General features: G+C 36.0%; 1 protein-coding gene across 7 annotated transcripts in view; it reads right to left on the bottom strand.

Moving 5' to 3' along the window:
• Nucleotides 1-16,967, bottom strand: part of LOC145285795 (solute carrier family 35 member F5-like) — a 208,291-nt gene that overhangs the window by 102,019 nt on the left and 89,305 nt on the right. The window lies entirely within an intron of this gene.

Genomic DNA, 16,967 nt, shown 5'->3' with positions numbered 1-16,967 from the left:
ATGGAACATTTATTTATTTATTTGCAGACTACTATCCTCATCTTCCAGTTGTCGTTTCACAAAGTTTCAACCAACTATTTGCAACGATTCCAGGTGAGCATTGTCTGAAGATAGCGGTTTCAATCCTTTTTTTTTTTTTTTTTTTTTTACACAGTGGTTACCATTTATCAAGGCCCGGAAGCCACTCAGGTATAAGGGTTATTGTAACTACATTACGTTTGTGTGGAGATTTGATGAAGTGTTTACTTAAGGGGGAGGTTCATTAGGAATTTGTTAACGTTGGACTTGAAGACATCCAAATTGTAGTCAGGTGGGAAGCAGGCAGACGGAACAGAGTTCCACAGGCGTGCAGTTCTAAGAAAGAAGCTTTGTTCATGGAATCTGCGTTTTGATTTAGGCACAGATAAAGAGTGGGGGAAATTTTTCACAGTGGATTCAGCTAGACGGGTGTTTTTCGTGAAAGATTGGCGAGGGGGGATCAGAGATTGGAGTTCAGACGAGCACCTGCCATGGAATTAACGATAAAACAAGGATAGGCTCGCAACGTCTCTTCTGTGGGAGAGAGGTTGCAGGGTAGAGAAAAGGGCATCCCCCACTAAGCCACGAAGTCTATTTTGTACTCTGTCAAGGCAGGATAGGCTGTTTTTAGCAGCTCCTGCCCAGATATGGTAGCAGTATTCCATCCTTGAACGTACTTGGCTTTTATATAGATAGAGAATTGCATCAGTAGTGAGATATCTTCTGGAGCAGTAGAAGGATCCCACCATCTTTCCAGCGACCTTGGCAAGATACTTGATATACGTGTTCCATTTCAGATCAGGAATAAAGGTCAAACCCAGAAGCTTGTCAAAACACGGGGCCTCTCCCAGACGAGAGCCATCTATCCCAATTGATGCCAAAGCCAGCCAAAAGCTTAGTTGGCCAAAACGTGGTGAGACAACAACTATGAGGATACAGTTAAAAGACATTTTATTTAATAAACTAGCGGGGGTACCTGGCTTTGCCAAGTCATAACATATGCTTAATTATATTTTAAGTTATGCAGATTATATATTTATTAGTACAGAGTCAATTTTCTATTGAATATTACATTGTACCTAATATATAGTACTGATTTCCAAAATTAGAAAAAAAACAAAAAAAAAAACAGCTATAATCAAAACCAAAACATTTACCACTCCATCCACATTTGCTATCATTTAAGTCAACCAGATAAGAGAGTGATAAAATCGAACCGCTTTTAGCTATGATTAGTTTTACGCATGCATAAAACTAATAGAAATGCGTTAGCAAGTCGAAATAAAGATTTTGTATTTCAACCTGCCGATATGTCTATACGCGTTATTCCTCCATTAAAACGGGGATTTTACTTCTTATAAACAATCCTTGGCGCATGATTACCATTTCCTGATAATTTTAGTGTTATGTGTTTAAGAGTTTATCAGTTAAATATTTGCACGCACGCACACACACACAGATACACATGCATACATTTACCGTTTTATTTTTATAGAAGATTAAATACAACTAGTATAAAAAATTGCTTGTTTATTGATAAAAAAATATTTTGATAATTTAATTTCTGATTATTTTATTGATAATTTTCATTTTTTATCAACTTTCATTGAATTATGGTATCGTTTGGTCATATATATATATATATATATATATATATATATATATATTTCTCTTTGTCTGTCTGTTCCACTTTTTCTCAGAAACTACTGGTCCGATCTGGTTGAAATTTTGTATGGACCTTTGTTATGATAAGGTACAATGAACTATTATGGTATCTGTTTTATGCACAACTAGCGGGGGTACCCGGCTTTGCCCGAGTGTTTGTTTCCGGGACGGGGGGGGGGGGGAGTTTTAAAAAATGTTATGGTAGGTAAGTAGGAAGGATCAAACCCGGAGTGATGAGTAAAAGTAGGAAAATAAAGTGTGAAAAAAAAAAAAAAAAAAAAAAAACATCTGCAACGTTAACAGCTCGGCCACCAAGAAAAGTCCATTCCAGTTGTTTAGGAAAAAAAAAACAAAAAAAAAAAAAAAACGACTACTGTAGGTCGGCGCGAACGTGAAAATATAATGTGAATTGTCCAGCACGCTAACCACTACGCCACAGAGCACTGCAGCTTAGTTTAGTGATTTTAAATAACTTCACATGAAAGAACTACGAAGCCAAACCGGTGTTCTCTTCTCAACTGTTCCTTGTGAACGATCCCCAAACGGTGTTAAGTGGTGGCAGGGGGAGGAGGAATTTATTAGAGAGAAAATATTTTACCACTTCCATTGATCTTAACCGATTTTGGCCGTGACTTCTCAGCAGAAAAAGTATAGAAATCTAAGATTATCGAGGAATTTGAGAAATAATAAGCCTATAACACACCTCAGATATTGTTCTGCCGTTTGTGCATATTATATTTGCATGAAATATCTTGATTTTTAATCCTATTAAGGTCAAAATCCGACGGGAAAAAATGAGTTCATTTTATTTATATAGAGATAATGGATTAATAGGGATTAGTATTTAATGCAAAACTGAGCACAAATTTAACCATAAAGTACTCATTTTAAGTTTATAACTTTTTTGTGTTTTAAATGGGTAACAAGTCTACTTCTAACATATTTTTAAAAAGTTATATTAACATAAGTCGCTACTGCAAAAAAATTTTTTGTCGGACACTGCATAGGTTTTATTAGGTTTAGATTCTATGTTCTTTTTTTTTAATCATATATCTGATATGATATATACGGCATAATCACGTTGACACACCGGTTCCTGTTAGAAAGTGATAAAATTAAATTACTTTTAGCTATGATTAGTTTTACACAAATGTGTCGATAACTAATATATATGAAGAGTGACTATTTTGGAATATTTTTGAATGACATAATGTTTGAAATTGTCCAAATGGTCACAAAACAATTGTAACAAATATGAAAATACACAATATAATGCTCTCTCTTTTTGTTTGTCTTGATTGTGAAAATATAATATAGTACGGATTTCAAGAGTAAAAGTAAAAAGAAAATGAGTTTAATCAAAACCAAAATATTTACCATTCCAGCTGCATTTGTTATCAATTGATTTTGACGCTGTTTGTTAATCGTGCATGTACGAATGGTCAATTTGTTGTTTCAATTTAAAAAGCTAAATTTGTAACACCATAACATCTGTGTTGTCATGGTTTGATTAATAACGCCTTCACTTACGAACTTAACTTTCACAAGTTTGCATCCACCAAGTGGCATTTTTTTTTTTTTTTTTTTAAAGTTGAAATTAACATTTTGCATTTTAACTTGCCGACTTCTGTACGGATCATTCATTATTCATCCATCCAAACAAAGATTTTAATTGTTATAAACTATCCTTAGTGATACTGTTTCTTGTTATTCCTGTTGCTCTTTTTTGTTATATAGTACTGATTTCAAAAGTTAAAAAAAATTGACTTGGGTGCCACCAACTAGAATCGAGACCAAAACATTTAGTGCCCCCTAGTGCATTCCCTACCATTTGAACTAACCTGACAGATAAGAAAGTGATAAAATTAAACCACTTTTAGCTATGATTAGTTTTATGCATGCGTAAAACTAATAGAAATATATTAGCAAGTTGAAAGGAAGATTTTGCATTTCAACCTGCCGATATGTCTGGACGCGTTACTCATTCATCATAACGGAGATTTTACTTTTTATAAACAATCCTTGGTGTATGATTACTATTTCCTAATAATTTTAGCGTTATGTGTTTAACAGTTTATCAGTTAAATATTTGCACACACACACACACACTGCATTATTTATATAAATATTCATCACTTGATAATGAGAAGTAATCAAAATGTCTGGAGTTAGTAAGTAAAACAAAGGCTAATACTTTCAATCAGAACATTGACGGAATTGCTTGTCACATAATAACGGAGTGATTGACAGAATGTGTTTCACTGGTTAATGTGCAAGTTAATATTTGTTGCCATTACAAAGTGAAATGCATATAAAAACAGTTGTGATACCATCGTCATCACCCCTCCATCAAAATGTTAGGAAAAATATAACAAAAAAAAAAAAAAAAAAAAAAAGAAAAAATATAACAAAAAAGAAAAAGAAAATAAGTTTATCAGCAGAACAAGTGCATAGACAGTTGTTCACCAATGCACACAAAGGCAGTTGATAATAGGATTGTTAATCAAGGTGTGGCAGTGATTAGGAAGAAAAGACTAAATAATAAAGGTCAATATATTTAGAGTTACTTTACAGACAATTTTAGGAGTGGTAATGAGTTTTGCAATAGTCTACAGCAGTAAGGGCAAACGAAGATAAATTGGACATTTGGTTACTATATTCTCTTTAATTCGAGAGAATTCAATCAATTTCCTTTGAATAACTGACCTAATCGCATCTAGTGGGTACCTGTTTTTGGATAAAGTATCCGTAATTGTTTCCAATTCCTCATCTAATTTTAACTTGGAACGAATCATAAGGGCACGATGTGTTAGGGTCCAAATTAGATTTATCTTACGTTTTTTAGGGCAAAATGAATCCCAACGAGTGTACAATCCTGTAAATGTTGGTTTACGGTATATAGATGTATGGTAACTAGATGGTGTTTTTGTTACCAATACATCAAGGAAAGCTATAGATGAATTGCACTCTTCTTCATAGGTCTACTTTAACTTGGTTGGGTACAGTAAGTGAGAAATTTGCCAAAGTTCAGTAGTTCATGGATGTTATTTTGCTGTCAATGTGCGAGTTGTGTTCTCTACGAGAACTTATTACCATCTTCTCGAAAAGACGTTCTACCCGCCCCCACCATAATAGTAACGTTATTTACAATTTTGAGGTTGCGGTACCAACTACTTGGGTCGAACAACATTAAGATTAGATGGAAGAATCCAACAACATGTACCCAGTAAAATTAGGAATGGAACCTACCGGGCAACGGACGTTGTTACTAACACATATGGGTCTTCAATTACTGATCATTTACTTAAAAACCCGTCTTGTGCAGCAAGCTTTAGCATGGACTCTTTTTCTATTCTGAGTTGTGTTCATTCACTGTATCACCTTAAGATCTTGGAGACTATTCACGTTCGACTTAGAAAACCTTTCTTTTGCAAGCAAAGGGAATGCCTCCTGGGTTTGAACGTGATTAATCTCTAGGGTATTCAACCATAACGCTGTTTTATTTTAATCGCTTTCCCACTTTTTTTTTTTCTTCCCGTAAATTGAATAAAACGCAATTTTAATCGCTTTTTCATTCTTTGTTTTAAAAATTCCCTTGATACAGCTTTGAGAAGCGAGAGTCGAAACCGGTCAGCTGGCTCCCCATTTCTCTTTCTTTCCTCTCCTGTTCCCCTTTTTGCAGAGAAGATTAAAAGAATATATATATCTATATTTATATATATATATACAAATTTACTTTTAATCATGAATCATAAAAGTCTTCCCTTCCTAATTGCAATATATATATGTGTGTGTGTGTGTGTGTGTGTGTGTGTAACAAACTACCAACCCCAAAATTTAAATACCATTTAACTCTCTTAGCGTCATAGATTTTGGATGGCCCAGGACATAATCTCAGAGGTTGTGACCAGGTGCCCCTAGCAGCGTCACTGTTACTAAAACTCTTTGTTGATAACATGTGTTTTAGTGTAAATGCCTCCTCCACGTTCTCCTCCTCCTCCTCCTCCTCTTCTTACACCCTCCATTATGTTGAATGAAATTCCTCTTCCGTCTGACTGGAGATGACTCATTTCCAACAGGTTGCAATTATTTGTTCTACACTCCGTAGTCACCAAAATCAATAACTACAACAGCAACAACAGGAGTAAACATTGGCTTCATCCAGACTAACACTAATGGTTGATAATAGCAAGGACAGATAGGTGGCGTGAGAGGAGGGGGGGGGGCTAGGTGAAATAATAACCCGCTGAGCCATGATGTTTGGCATTAGCAACGGAAGTAAAGCAACAGTGTTTATTTTGTTCCTCTTTATCTGCATCACTACCAGAGCAAAGTTAAATACAAGTTCGGCTTTTAATGTGAGAAAAATTCAGCTTCCAAAAAATGTGTCGGTGGGGTGGGGGGTGGGGGGGTGGGGGCTCTGTAGTAAGAGATAAATATAAAAAACGCTCCGTTCTGAATGGAGATCGATTATTTGGAATCTTCGGAAGACGTTTCTCTTCTTGAGTTTAATTTTCTTAACATATCGGTCGATGCAACCTCCGACTTTCTTCAGGTGAATCTTGTCAAACTCCTGGCTGACGGAACGAGAACATGCTATCCCTGTGGATTAAATAAAGGGTTCTGTTCAAAATTTTGTGCAGATTCCCTGAGAAAGACTCCTGAGTTCGGCAAGATACATCTGGAGAAGGTTGAAAATTACATTGATCGAAACGTGAAAAAAACAAAAAAAAAACAAAAAAAAAAAAACAGAAGAATCCAAATATATTCAAAATATCTTTTTTTTTTTATTTTGTATCTTTTTATGGCACCAAACAAGACATGTTGTCACTATAACGAACGTAAGGGACCACTATTTGGTATCATGTCTAACAAAAGATAATGGGGAGTTGAGTAGCGAGATGTCTGTTAACATTACATTTAAATTTCTATGTCAGTACAGTCAAGGAAGCAGAAAACAGGAAGGGAATTCTAAAGTCCAGCAGTCTTAGGAGTGAGATTTTGCTGCTTGCCATGTTGGTTGGGAGTATGTATGTTGAGGGGCACAAATGCTATGAGAAAGATCTCTCCTCTGATTGATGACAAAAAAGATACACTTTGAATTATTTGCAAAATATAAATATATATATATATATATATATACATACACACTTCATTTACAAATTAGACACAAGTCTATTGAAAGTGTGAGGAGTTTGTTGTTCATCCTTTGTCCATCCAATTTTTAATGAGACATTTTGTGCCATGCGTATGTACACTGGTGAGAATGAGTTATTATACCTGACAGTGATACGGGACAAAAAAAGAGAAAGAAGCAACCTTAGTAGAAGTTAGTGTCACCAATGATGCTGGGTTAAAAAAAGCTGAGAAGGAAAAGATAACGAAATACTAAGATCTTATTATGTACAACAAAAAAACAAAAAAAAAAAGGAATCTTAGAGAGATTTCCATATGGAGCAATCGGATTCATGAAAAAAGAATTTAAAAAACTACCTGGCAAATATACCCGGTGAACCAACTGTGAGAGAGATATGAATAATTGCATTTAAAGGGATGGTTAGAACCTTAAAAAGATCTCTCGGTTGCAAAGGGATGGTTAGAACCTTAAAAAGATCTCTCGGTTGCAATGTATGAGATAGCGCGTGAATGTCTGGCATCCAGCTAGAACAAAATGCTAGGAAAATTAAAAATAAAACTGCATTTTTTTTTTTTCACCATTCGGCAATTTTATTACAACATCACATTTTTTTTATGGACTACCTTACTTAAAATGTACCCCATGGTTTTTTTCATTGAATTTGAATACACACACACACACACACACTCGACATTACCCATGATTGAATGAGGATCAACAGATGTTTCACCTTCCCATATTTTATTGTCATCGAAATTGGTGAAATCACCCATTTTTTGATCAAATTAATTGATTGCCTGCTCTAGTTGGGAACCCACCACAGTGCACCGAGAGAAAGCTTCACATGCCTCCTTGCAGTGACTTAGTTCATAATACATTTTAGTCGATATAGAGAGAACCTACCGGTGATTTTATAAAATCTTTGTATAATGGTTTGAATTAAAGTTTAAAATGCAAAAATCAAATATCAAGGTTTAATAGAGCTCTAATCAAAAACATTCATGACATATCAAAGAACCTACTGCTGATTTTATAAGCCGGGACTTTCTGCTTGTGTGTTAATAAAACTTCTAAGATGCACTTTTGAGGTTAGGCTGTACAAGGTGTTAATTTCTATTCAAATCGCCTGTTTCTTCTTTCATTGGATTTTTTTTATTATTATCATCAATACTAATCGAAGACATTCCGATACAAAACCTATCTAAGAACGCATAAAGTATATTTGTGTGAAACTTCAAAGAATTGGCCCAGCCATTTAGGACTCCCTAGGGAATTATAACACCCACACAAAGTTCCTTATATATAATAGTAGATATATATATAAGAAAAGATAATTGGACACATACATATTAAATAATTCAATATCTATTGAAAAAAAAAATCCTATTTCAATCACCTAAATTATTTACTTTTGTCAAATTTTAGAAAGTCTTGTTTTTTGACACATTATTTGAATATTTCGAATAATTATGCAATTATCTGTTTAAAAAAGGTGCATTCTTATATTTATAAGGTACTAGTAGGGCTACTCGGCATTATCCAGAGCAAAAATGTACAGTATTTCTATTAAAACTTGTATCTCTCTATCTCTTCCCCCCGCCCCGGTTTCCTTCCTCCTTCTCTACAATCCCCTATTAATCCCCCGCCCAGCCCATTCCTTTCTAGTTGGACGTACACAACTCTCCTTTATATAACAGATTCCTTGTCTAATAATTTGACATTTTCTTTCCAAATTAGTACATAACACTGAAAAACTGACCCTCTCTGACGAAAACTGGCCCAGTTGACCACCAGATAATGACTGGGTTTTCTTTCTAAATTTTAGATCTTATTTATCCAGGGTAATGACGATCAAGAAAATATCAGCCTTGTGGATCTTTGCTTTGTAGTTTTCAACTTTTAACCAGACATATAAACATACACAGACTACCATAGAGGAGATCCAGAGGATATATTGGTTGGTTGTTTTTGTTTTACGGCATATCAACCCTTTTCAGGTTATTTAATGCCGAATCCAGTGATTTTAAAGAAAAAGTTTTTAATAGAATATATTTGTTTTTTTGTTTTTTTTTCAAGTCAGTTTCTATTTAATCCATAGTTGGTACCCTAACAGGTACTACCACTCCGGGTGAGAGTGGACCTGAGAGCAATGGCAATTAAGAGGTGACTCCACACTCCCCAAAGTCTGCAAGCTGGGGCCTCACCATTGGATATAGTTTAAGGTCATATCCAGGACCCCAGAGGATAGGGCTGGAGGAAAGACTTCAGCTGGCAAACTATGAGAGCTACCAGGGCAGCAATACAAAGGGTTAATGTTACTCTCTTCAGGTGAACCGGATCTCTAATGCTGTGGGACTCTACATCTTTAGAAAAACCATCCCTAATTTCAAAAAGCAAAAACAATTTGAATCCGAAGCAAAAACCACCATGCTGAAGACGGGAGCTCCAAAACTTTTGCAGAAAGGAATTGTCTCAAATAAAACAATTCCTTGTCACCCCTGCAGTGCAGGGACGGCTGAAGAGCATCATCTGCAGACTCAGCATAAAATATGGTACAAAAGTAGGAGAGCTGAACAACAGTAGGGAGGGAACTTGAGGGTAGGGTCCCAGCAATTGCTAAAAAAAAAAAAAAAAAAAAAAAAAAAAAAAAAAAAAGGATAAGAATAGAACGAAAACCAAAAATAAATGGATTAAGTAAAATGCACGACTATTCTACCATTTAATAAGGGATATAATAACAGTAGAAAAGCTGCCCGAAAAGCAAGAACTGGAGGATTATTAGAAGCCTTTGTCTGAAAACGAGTGTACCTACAATTAAGAGACCCAATGAATCTTAGATGTTGCAACAAAACAGAAATGTCAAAGAGATAACAACCAACATGATTAAACTAAAGCTGAATGTGTTCCAGAATTAAAAAAAGCCTGGCATAGACAATCTACACAATTTCTGGCTTAAGCAACTAACAGCACTTTATAGTCATCATAGCAGTTGACTCACTGGATTATCGAGGAGTGAACGGACTCACAAGCATGACTGTGAAAAGGTAATACAATCCTCATACCCAAAACGAGTGAAACAACGCCTTAGTAAGTACAGATTTATCTGTTATCTCACTACGACCTACAAGCTCTTCACTGACCTAGTTGCAAACAGCATCTATCAACACTTTTCTTCTGAAGTATACATGAAAAAAGAACAAGCAGAGTGCAGAACAAAGTGTTTAGGTACTAAGGACCAGTTGTTGATTAATATGAACATTCTTGAAGACTGTAGGAAGAGGCAGAGGAAGCTAAGCATGGCTTGGATTACCAAAAAAGGCATATGATGGGGTGTCCCACATGTGGTTACTGCAATGCCTTGATTTATATAAGAGCCTTCCAGTAATCAAAGACATTACAGCTGTACATATAAACATGTGGCAAACAATGATATCAAACCACACTAATAGAAATCCCCAACGTCAAGATCAGAAGATTTTTTTTTGGTTGGTTGTTTTACGGCATATCAACCTTTTTCAGGTTATTTAATGCCGAATCTAGTTATTTTGAGGAACGATTTTTAATGGAGTATATTTTTTAATGGAGTATATTTTTAAAGTCGGTTGGTTGTTTTTGTTTCACGGCATATCAACCCTTTTCAGGTAATTTAATGCCGAATCCAAAGATTTTGAAGAAAATTTTTTTAATAGAATATATTTGTTTTTTGCAAGTCAGTTTCTATTTAACCCATAGTTGGGACCCTAACAGGTACTACCACTCCGGGTCAGAGTGGACCTGGGAGCAATGGCAATTAAAGGGTGGCTCCACACTCCCCAAAGCCCACAAGCTGGAGCCTCACCATCGGATATAGTTTAAGGTCATATCCAGGACCCCCATTGAGGGACTTTTACCCTCTGCAGGGGGGCAGTCGGCGTATTCTAATGCCCCACCGACAGGGCCCAAGATCAGAAGAGGAATCTTCCAGATTATAGCTTATCTCCTTTACTTTTCAGCCTGGTGATAGATCCATTAAGTAAGTTAATCAATAAAAACCAGAGTGCCTACAACCTGCGCCAGTAAGATCCGAATAAAAGAGTTGGCCACCTGCTTCTCATGTGACAACTCAGACTCAAGCCGACTCTTGCAGGTCATACATAACTTCTCCAGAGATATTGGAATGAACTTTGGTCTGGAAAAATGTGTGAAGTACTCCATCAGGGTTGGGAAGGAGGTCCAAACAGAAAACATACAGTTTGGTGAAAATACAGACATAAAGAACCTAGAAGAGCAGGAATATGCAAATACCTTGATTTCATATAGAAGAGAATGATTCAGTTTGGCATGCCAAGAGAAGAGAAAAAAAACTTGGCAATGAATATATACAATGTGTAAGAACAAAATCTGTAAAACAGAGTTTAAAAACAAAAAATAACTGCCATTAACCAACTAGCCATGCCTGTGATAACATACAGCTTTGGCATTGTTGACCACGATGGGACATAAACAGACTGGAGACTTGACACTGTATAGAATAATGTACAGAAATCAGTTTGCCTGTGATAAGATAAGCAGGAAGTATGGGTCTCTTAGAGATTGACCATACGCATACATTATGCCACTATCGTAAGAATCAAGCAATATCTGACGAGTTTCCAAAATCTAAACCTCAAGACTGTACATCAACATCATGAAAGAAGAGCCAGCAGAACAACCTCTATCACAAAACTGATCAAACATTTTGGACAAGATTGTCTTACAAATGAGAGAATCAGAAAACAGGTCTACTATGGAAATAACAAAAAAGAGTCGCCAAAAATGCACCAAGAACTTCCGTTGCAAAAATCTGGAAGAATGGGCCAATAACCAGTGTGCCAAATATTTTGGGGGGTGAATTCACTGAGGACTATATAAAGACTTTGTTGACTAGATAAAAAGAGGATCACTCCACTGTGATCAGGAGAGGATTATAAAGGCTGCTCAAGATCAAGGTTTGATGATCAATGCATTTAAAAAGATGAGTGGTCTCAGCAATGACAGCAAATGCAGGTTCTGCTACACAGAAGTAAAGAGTGGGAGTCACCTGACATCCAGCTACTATACGATGCGACACAATGGAGTGTGTAAATATCTGTAAGAAGTTAAACATCGAATGCAGCAGCAAGTCCTGGGAACATCTATAATATAAATCTCACCTGTCTTTTTAAATGTATGTATGTATGGATGCCTAAAACTTTCAACAACGGCGATCGATTTTCATGATATCGTTTTGAAGCTCGACCACTCGGCCGACAAATATCAAAAAATTGACTAAAACATTAATTCCTTCACCCTCAACTGGGCACTTTTCTTAAGGAAGGTGTCGCTTTTTTTTCGCCAATATTTTCGACAGACATCTCTTTTCGATTGACTAGCCTTAATTTATAAACATTAGTCACTTTCGGTTTGGTGATGGACACAACGGCAAAGAAGTCACTTTTTTTTTTTCACATTCTTTTCCTCCTTCGCAGTATGAGTTCAAGCCTGCCTGCCTACTACCACTTTTTTTTTTTTTTTTTTTTTTTTTCGCTCAGCACACACCTCCAAACACCTGGGCAATGCCGGGCACCCAGGCTTGTATACTAGAAGGAACAGTTGGAAACGAGTCATCCACAATCCCCTATGACTATGTAATTCCTACAGCTACGTATCTTGAAAACGGATCTATTAAACCTGACAGTGATATTTTACAAGTAAAAACACGCAACCTTACAAGTTAGTGTCTCCAATGATGCAGAGTTAAACAGAGTTGAGAGGGAAAAGACAAAATACCATGGTTTTATGTATGACATGAAAAGAAACTGGAATCTTAGGAAGATCTCTATAATTTCAGTGATTATAGCAGTAACTGAACTCATGAGAAAAAAAAACTTCAAAAATTACCTGGCAAATATACCCGGTGAACTAAGTGCAAAAGAGATTAAAACAATTGCACTTAGCTATCTATAGTTCCCCTTGTCCTGACTTTCACAAAAAACATGCGTCTAGCTGAAACAATTATCAATAATTTTTTTTTTCTTTTTACATAGGCATAACCACTTATCAAGGCCCAGCTTACCCCACTATTTATCTGTGCCTAAACCTAAATGTAGATTCCATGAACGAAGCTTCTTTCTTAGAACTGCATGCCTGTGGAACTTTGTTGACTTTTCTTGCTTTCCAACTGACTACAATATGGTTGTTTTCAAGTCCAAAGTAAACAAATTCTTGATGAGCTGTCCCCCTGAAGTAATCCAATTTACCAAATTTCCACTACTAAAGATGACTATGACATGTTCCACTTGATCACTGCACACTCATTAACCCTTATCCTCGAGTGGCCTCCAGACCTTGATAAGTGGTGACTCCTTTGTAAAAAAAAAGGATGGTTAGAATCTTAAAAAAATCTCTTGGATGAAACATATTAGATTACGGGTGAATGTCTGGCAAAAAAAAAAAAAAAGAAAAAGCGTGATGACTTACCTCAACGCTACGAAGGGAATGAGAAGGGATGAAATTTAACGATTAAAAATTGACAGGTGCATAAATTTAACGAGGTCAAAATGAAATCCTGCACTTAATTTTGGCTGCGAGGCAGTTTTTTTTTTTTGTTCCCCCAAGTTGTTGGGGGGGGGGGTACCAGCTGCCTATAAAAAAAAAATGGGGTGTCTAAATGAAAAGCAATTGTCTGATATGACGGTTTTTACCACATTGATCAAAGCTGATCTGCTTTTTTAATGTCCCCGGCGAGAAGGCCGGGGAATTGGTTTCACATCATCAGTTTCACTTTATTTATATTAAAAAACCGAACAAACATGCGACAATGGAATCGCATGAATTTTATAAAAGTCAATCAAAATAAATCTAGACATGACGTCCCTTCGCAAAGCGTACATATTACGATCTAGGGAGTATGTAAACAGCTGTAAGAAATAGTAACCCCCCCCCCCCGCAAAAGCCTTTGCTGGACATAAAAAAATGTGCGCGCCGCTTTTGCTTTATATATATACTAGCGAGGGGTACCCGGCGTTGCCCGGGTGTTTGGAAGTTTGTGTGGTTTCGGGTAAATAAAAAGAAAAATCGTTGGTTGTTAAAAAAAAAAAAAAACTAAGCCTTGACATGCAGTTGGAAAATAGTAAAGTGTGAAAAAAAAAAGAAAAAAAAAAAAAAGAAACAGGTGCCCATTTTTGACGAGTTATTGACGTGAACTTTGAGTGCGGTACAGTGTTTTATTTAAAGCGAGTCTGTTCTTTATACGAAAAAGCTTGTGGCGATGGTACGCGATAGCTATTTAGCAGTTAACATTTTCTGCAGGACAGTTTTTAATGAGGTCAATAAATCGGTTTGTTTTTAACTAACTTTGGAAAAAAACAGCTCCCTGTTTATTAGGGGGAGTGTCTTGTCTTGAAATGAAAGCAACTGTCTGATATGACAAAGCCGACATTGACCAAACGTTAAAGAGCTTTCTAGAGACCACTGGCCGTGGGCCAGTATTTCGAATCGAGTTTAGTTTTTTTTTTTTTTATACCGAAAAACGAATGCAACACGTGCAGATCCGAAAATGTAGAATAATTAACGTTTCAAAATCGGGCAAATTAAATAGAGAGGCGACCACCGTTGTTAAGTCATAGATATTATCATTTAGACGTGATATAAAAAGTTTTAAAAATTATCGACGGCCTCAAGAATCCGCCGGAAAAAAGCCTTTTGAAGACATACACAAAAAGCGAACACACATACATTTTCGCCTTTATATATATACAAGTGGCGAGGGGGGGTACCCAGCATTGTCCGGGTATTTGTAGGTGTGTGTATGAGGGGGGGGGTAATTAATAATCCTGCTTAAATATTATAAAAAAGACGATGTAAAAAAAAACAAAAACAAAACGAAAAAAAATGGCATAAATAAACCTGCGTATGGGAGGGGGGTAAACTAAAGAATAAGCGAAGTAATAAAAAAAAAAAAAACGTTTGGTCGGGAGGAGGGATTGAACCCGGAAGTGGAAAACAATACCAACTTATAAAGCTAAAAGAAGTTTGATTGACAGGAAGACGCTAAATGAGGTCATCGCACGATCGCTATTTTTAGTTTTCACTTCCCCCAGATGACGATGGGAAGTGGGGGGGGGGGAAGCAGCGAAAGCCGAGAACACAACGTTTTTCACTGTATTTATACTAAAATGCACGACAAACAGAGGACATAGCGAAATAGCACGAATCTAATAAAAGTCTACGTAAATAAATCTAGAGACGACCCGCGTTCACAAATCCTAGCTATTATGATATAGGGGGTATACAAACAGTTTTAAGCGATAGTAACGACCCCGGGAGCGTGTGCGAAAGAAGCCTTTGCGAGACATACACGAAATGGTCACACACATTTTGCCTTTTATATATATAGACTAGCGAGGGGTACCCAGCATTGCCTGGGTGTTTGGGAGGGTGGGGTTAAAAAAAAAAAAAAAGTAAATATGAGGATCGAACCCGAACCCGAACCCGAACCCTTGAGGCAAAGTTGTAAATTAAAGTGTGAAAAAAAAAAAAAAAAAAAAAAAAAGTGCGATGTTAACCATTGCCCCACCGCGAGATGCTAACGGAAACACGTTTGAATTTATTTAATTAGTTGGATTTAGCAGGTGCCCGTTTTAATGAGTTAATGAAGTCAAGTTTGACTGCGGGATAGTATTCATTTACTGCTGAACGCTTTTTTTCCCACCCCCAAGATGTTATAGGAAAAGGACTAACCCACATGCGGCGAGCGACAAATATTGAATATTTATCTTCCCGAAATCGACCAAATTAAATAGAAAGGCGAGCTTCGTTAACTGTGAGATATTACGATTTATATGTGATATAAAAAGTTTTAAAAAGTTGTGAACCGACCGACCGTTTCTCTGAAAGAAGCCTTTTGTTGACATACAGAAAAAGCGAACACACATACATACATTTTCGCTTTTATATATATATATATATATATATATATATATATATATATATACACTCGTATAGATAAAACAAATTTCCTAACTGATTTGTATTGTAATGACATAACTTTACATTTGTTACACTTTTCATTAACTTTGCTCTTGATTTTAACATGCGCCGATTATTTTATTTTTTATTTTTTTGACAGCATGTACCATTCTATATCTCTTCTATCCTCGGTCCTCGAAATAGAAAATCTTCTCAACCGAGACGTTTAAATAACACAAAACAATAAAGCTTATAAAATCTTCTCAACCGAGACAACATGTTAAAATAACACAATACATTATTAGCCCATAAAATAGAGCTAACAATAAACAAAAAGACACATATGACATAGGCAAATGCCGAGGAAACACAACCTGGGGCACTCCCTATTGGAACAAGAATTAAAATTACAGAAAGGCCAAACAATTTTTCTAACGGTTGCAATTTCAGTCATGTGACTTTCTTTTTTTTTTTTTAAACTTATTTTTTAAGGGAGTCACCATTTATCAAGGCCTGGGGGCACTCAAGGATAAGGTTAATGAATGTAAGGTGGTACTGTAGTAATCGTCAATGATGTAAATTGGGTAGAATTAGATTTAAGGGGACGGTTTAACAAGAATTTATTTACATTGGACTTGAAGCCTACCATATTGTAATCTCCAGGAAGCAGGCCAGTAGAATAGTGTTCCACAGGCAGGCAGTTCTAGGAAAAAAGCTTTGGTTACGTAATCTGTTTAGATTTAGGCACAAAGAGTAGGGGAAATAGTTGAAGTACTTTATATTATTGGAATGACAAGATACGAAAAAAAATTGGCTCATCAAAATCAAAGTTTTATATGTCAGCTTAAATGCGATTTAAGTCTGACTTTTAAAATTCTTCCAAGATAATTTTATATGTTAGATGTGTGCATGTTATTTAATTTCTGTTTCTCCAACCATATGTAACATTGTGAAGTCAGAATTGTAGGTCATTTTTGTTTGATGATTCATGCAATTCAACACCAATAGAGCATCAAGGTCGTTTAGTGTCTGCGGCCTAAGATTCTTAGCAGTGTCAAGTTGAAATTTGAATACAAGTACTTCTATGACTCCATTAAAAATATCAGACATCAATATACAAACTTACCAACATAAAATACGGATTAACTAGCAGAGATTACCCAGCATTGCTTAGACATCA

The sequence above is a fragment of the Euprymna scolopes genome, chromosome 10 (assembly GCF_053919585.1).
Source record: "Euprymna scolopes isolate OS-2025 chromosome 10, ASM5391958v1, whole genome shotgun sequence".
Classification (NCBI taxonomy): Eukaryota; Metazoa; Mollusca; class Cephalopoda; order Sepiida; family Sepiolidae; genus Euprymna; species Euprymna scolopes.
This window is presented reverse-complemented; position numbering and strand designations above follow the sequence as displayed.